This window comes from Sinocyclocheilus rhinocerous, unplaced genomic scaffold (assembly GCF_001515625.1).
Source record: "Sinocyclocheilus rhinocerous isolate Xijiao unplaced genomic scaffold, SAMN03320098_v1.1 scaffold1631, whole genome shotgun sequence".
Taxonomy (NCBI): domain Eukaryota; kingdom Metazoa; phylum Chordata; class Actinopteri; order Cypriniformes; family Cyprinidae; genus Sinocyclocheilus; species Sinocyclocheilus rhinocerous.
The window spans coordinates 31378-36999 of NW_015666240.1; positions in this window are offsets into that span (position 1 = coordinate 31378).

The window sequence follows — 5622 nt, forward strand, 5'->3', positions numbered from 1 at the left end:
CCAAAGCTCTTAATTCAGCTATCAGTTTGGGGTCCTTAATGGCATTCATTTCTCATAGTGTTAAGGTGCAGTTACATTAGGGAAATTTTGCGGGCAAAAAAGTTCATTGTCTGTTGTCAATAGTGTACGATGTGTGAAGCACAGCTCACACTGAAAGCACATTGAAACCAAGCAACTTTATGTTGGTCAACACGGTCAAATAGGGTTCTGTTGGGAAATATGCTGCATGCAAAATTCACGATTGAGTGGATTCCAATTTAAATGACTGGATTTTGCCTTTGAAAATTTGTTGAAGAGCTGTAAACGTGACCGCACCTTTTCATATTTAATGTCCTTTTATAGATATGATAATATCATTATCAATATGCTTTAGCAGGGCTTCAGACTGCTTCTGAAATAGTTGCAAATGCAACAAAATACAAATTTGTGGCAATTATTTATAATGTTGTAACTTAGGATAGTGTTTTGTGTGTGTCTGTATATGGTTTCATTGGCGAAAATGAAAAATGTATATATATATTTTTTTTTTCTCTCATTTTTTTTAAATTACACCTTTATATGGCGAGCCGTGATGTCTGATTTACGGATAAATGATTCTCAAGAACCGGTTGTTTTTAATGTGTCAAATGGATTTGTGAGTTAGCATGTTGAATCCGATTCAGTCAGTGAGTCATTCAGAGTTTGCAAAAGATTTATTTAACTGCAAGTCAGTTGCCACATTCTGAACAGCATCGTTCTCAAGCGGTTGCAGTTATTGGTTCAAAAGACATTTTGCTTCTAAACATTTAATTTTAAGAGTCATGTTAGTCTGGAGCCCTGCTTTAGATTCCCTCAATTAGGTTGTTGTATATTTTACCGATGTAATATATCAGATACACTCTAAAAAATGCTGGGTTAAAAAGGGACAAACCCAGCTATTGGGTTGTTTTGAACCCAACCGCTGGGTCAAAACAACCCAATAGCTGGGTTATATTTAACCCAACATTTTTTTAGAGTGTAGAAGAATCCTTGAGGTCAGTCACTTCATAATCAAGATAGAAAGACACTATTGATTTTTCACTCACATGGAGAAAATTGATTACTACTACAGGTAGCCAACTCAATTTGGAACTCTCCCAAAACCGAAAACTACCAATATAAGGAGCTCTTGTAATTTAGGATGTCGCTGTGGATCACATTTCAAGAGAAACGGGCATTTGCCGTAAAAATTCATAAGCTGATACGTTCATCAAGATATATTCCAAAGGTCAACTGGATTGTCAATAACATCTAAACTGATAGAAAGACAGAGTGTTTTTAACCAGTCCTCTTCAGCTAACTAGGCACTATTAAAATGACTTCAACTAAAGTATCTTGACTATGACAATCATTAATCTTTTAGTCAGATAACAAAGTAAGGTGGGATGGTAACATATTGTCCTGTTTTGCATAATGACTCAGAATATGGTTGGTTTCATCAGATGGCCTATGCTTGATGAATGAGGACCGCAGCTGATATGAAGATCCACAGCAAGTCAACCTCACAGCCCTTTATTAACAGGTCAACAGTTGAGACATAAATCATGTGTTTCTGGCTTTTGGTGAAGAGCGCCGACAGCTTTGGAAGCAGACTGTTCATGAAAAATAAATGTTGAAAAATAAAAGCTGCATTGTCTTGCCACTAACACAGCCTTTTGTTACTCCCTGTATCCACCTTTGTCATTGTTTTTCTAGATGTGCAGTATTGTATATCTTGACATTTATATATTTTGTTAACCATAGCCTTTTTCTATGTAATTAGTTTTTTTTTTTTTTGGTCAGCCCAAAGCTTAACAGCATGCATGCTGAAACCGACGAGAACATGCAATTCTGAAAGTCTTTGCATTTCGACAGCATTTCAGAGGACGAGTTTTGAATACTATTGATTTGATCCGTGATGAAACACTGTTAAAACCTGACATGGGTGAAATGGGAATAAATTTGCAATGTATAAAAAGCCAAAAAGAAAAAGGAAGACAATACAACCTTTCTTTATTGTACACTACAAATGTCAATAAAAGTATACAAAATGTCATCTTTGTACAAGAAACTGAATTTTTTTTTTTTATTAATAGTCTCCATTATAAATTAAAATTAAATGATCCATTTCAGTTAACCAAGAAAATTCAGGAACTGCAGATCTTGGTTTTTCTTGTTTAATAACAAAACGGTTTAAATAAACGGTGTAAAATAGAAATAAATTACATGGCCGATTCTTGAGGGAAAGAGTAGAAAGATGCATTGAGAACAGCATGACTAAACTCAAACATTATGGCATATGTAACATAACCAGACAACTGAGAGCTGAGTTTTTCAGGATAAGTCTTGCGGTGGATTTAACCATTTAATGAAGAATTGACCCTGACAGTACGATTTAAACCAGGACAAACCTCAATCCAAGACTGGAAAATGTGCCAAACCACACAATTCACGTGAGATGTGAACAACCGTAACTGAAACGAATGGACAGAGATGCTGGACAGTGTTAAGAACTAGGCTGATAAATTTAGATCGTACATTGTCCATGCTTAAAACTCGCCAAATGTCAGTCAATTCTTCACAAGCTGTAATCCAAACAGACCACAAAATATAAATGGGCAAACCTGAGGTAATGTAGACTTTTTTACCGATGTAATATATCAGATACACTCTAAAAAATGCTGGGTTAAAAAGGGACAAACCCAGCTATTGGGTTGTTTTGAACCCAACCGCTGGGTCAAAACAACCCAATAGCTGGGTTATATTTAACCCAACATTTTTTTAGAGTGTAGAAGAATCCTTGAGGTCAGTCACTTCATAATCAAGATAGAAAGACACTATTGATTTTTCACTCACATGGAGAAAATTGATTACTACTACAGGTAGCCAACTCAATTTGGAACTCTCCCAAAACCGAAAACTACCAATATAAGGAGCTCTTGTAATTTAGGATGTCGCTGTGGATCACATTTCAAGAGAAACGGGCATTTGCCGTAAAAATTCATAAGCTGATACGTTCATCAAGATATATTCCAAAGGTCAACTGGATTGTCAATAACATCTAAACTGATAGAAAGACAGAGTGTTTTTAACCAGTCCTCTTCAGCTAACTAGGCACTATTAAAATGACTTCAACTAAAGTATCTTGACTATGACAATCATTAATCTTTTAGTCAGATAACAAAGTAAGGTGGGATGGTAACATATTGTCCTGTTTTGCATAATGACTCAGAATATGGTTGGTTTCATCAGATGGCCTATGCTTGATGAATGAGGACCGCAGCTGATATGAAGATCCACAGCAAGTCAACCTCACAGCCCTTTATTAACAGGTCAACAGTTGAGACATAAATCATGTGTTTCTGGCTTTTGGTGAAGAGCGCCGACAGCTTTGGAAGCAGACTGTTCATGAAAAATAAATGTTGAAAAATAAAAGCTGCATTGTCTTGCCACTAACACAGCCTTTTGTTACTCCCTGTATCCACCTTTGTCATTGTTTTTCTAGATGTGCAGTATTGTATATCTTGACATTTATATATTTTGTTAACCATAGCCTTTTTCTATGTAATTAGTTTTTTTTTTTTTTGGTCAGCCCAAAGCTTAACAGCATGCATGCTGAAACCGACGAGAACATGCAATTCTGAAAGTCTTTGCATTTCGACAGCATTTCAGAGGACGAGTTTTGAATACTATTGATTTGATCCGTGATGAAACACTGTTAAAACCTGACATGGGTGAAATGGGAATAAATTTGCAATGTATAAAAAGCCAAAAAGAAAAAGGAAGACAATACAACCTTTCTTTATTGTACACTACAAATGTCAATAAAAGTATACAAAATGTCATCTTTGTACAAGAAACTGAATTTTTTTTTTTTATTAATAGTCTCCATTATAAATTAAAATTAAATGATCCATTTCAGTTAACCAAGAAAATTCAGGAACTGCAGATCTTGGTTTTTCTTGTTTAATAACAAAACGGTTTAAATAAACGGTGTAAAATAGAAATAAATTACATGGCCGATTCTTGAGGGAAAGAGTAGAAAGATGCATTGAGAACAGCATGACTAAACTCAAACATTATGGCATATGTAACATAACCAGACAACTGAGAGCTGAGTTTTTCAGGATAAGTCTTGCGGTGGATTTAACCATTTAATGAAGAATTGACCCTGACAGTACGATTTAAACCAGGACAAACCTCAATCCAAGACTGGAAAATGTGCCAAACCACACAATTCACGTGAGATGTGAACAACCGTAACTGAAACGAATGGACAGAGATGCTGGACAGTGTTAAGAACTAGGCTGATAAATTTAGATCGTACATTGTCCATGCTTAAAACTCGCCAAATGTCAGTCAATTCTTCACAAGCTGTAATCCAAACAGACCACAAAATATAAATGGGCAAACCTGAGGTAATGTAGACTTGCAAAGATGTTGAACCAAGTTAAAGGAATAGCTCACTCAAAAATGTAAATTGCCTGAAAATTTACTCGCACCATCCAAGATATGGATTAGTTTGTTTCTTCATTGGAACAGATATTGAGAAACTTAGCATTACATCACTTGCTCACCAATGGATTCTCAATGAATGGGTGCCGTCAGAATGAGAGTCCAAGCAGCTGATAAAAAGCATAAAAAATCCACAAGTAATTCACACAACTCCAGTCCATCAATTAACATCTTGATTAAGACATTAAAGACATTTTTAACTTCAAACCATTGCTTTCAGCTAAAATCTGAGTCCTCTATCCATAATATACTGCTTCGACCAGTGAAAATGTTGCCTTGTCTGAATCAGGAGAGGAATATGCATGGAACAAGCACCACTGTTTACAAGACCAAAACAGATTGCATTTTGATGGGAAAGGACAACAGAAGATGGACATTTTCACTGGAAGAAGTGTTGTTATGGGTTATGGAGTCAAAGTTAAAATGTTTACTGTGATGTTTTTATCAGCTGTTTGAACTCTCATTCTGACGGCACCCATTCACTGCAGATGATCCACTGGTAGCAAGGGATGTAAGGCTGAATTTCTCCAAATCTGTTCTGATAACCCTGTTGAAAAAAACAGCATATGCTGGTTAGGTATGTTTTGACGCTGGGATGCTGGTTTAAGCTGGTCCTTTGCTGGTTTATGCCAGTTTACCCAATTGTATTTCGGCACCCCGGGTTGCCAGTTGCCAGAAAATACAGCATATTTAATTTCATTCATCTTCAAGTGCGCTCGTTCCTGTTGGTGTCGTCAATCTGGTAACTTGCGTGTGCGTCAAGTCTGAGGAGGAGGGGCCGTGTGAAAAAAAATCCTCTCCAATATTTTTAATTTGGACTGCAATGCCTAGTTGAACCACTGTGTCAATCCTACACAGCACCTTTAAGTTTAAAGGGGTCATATGATGCTGCTAAAAAGAACATTATTTGGTGTATTTGGTGTAATGAAATGTGTTTATGCGGTTTAAGGTGAGCCGTTTTAGGTAGGCGTGGTTAACTTAACTTCTATAAAGAATATTTCTTTGGATTTGAGGCTTTAGACTTTGCAACTTTACAGATCTTCTTTATGCACCAAGAGCTTGTAACACTTCAAAGAGAAAGGAAAAATAGCATCACATGACCCGTTTAAG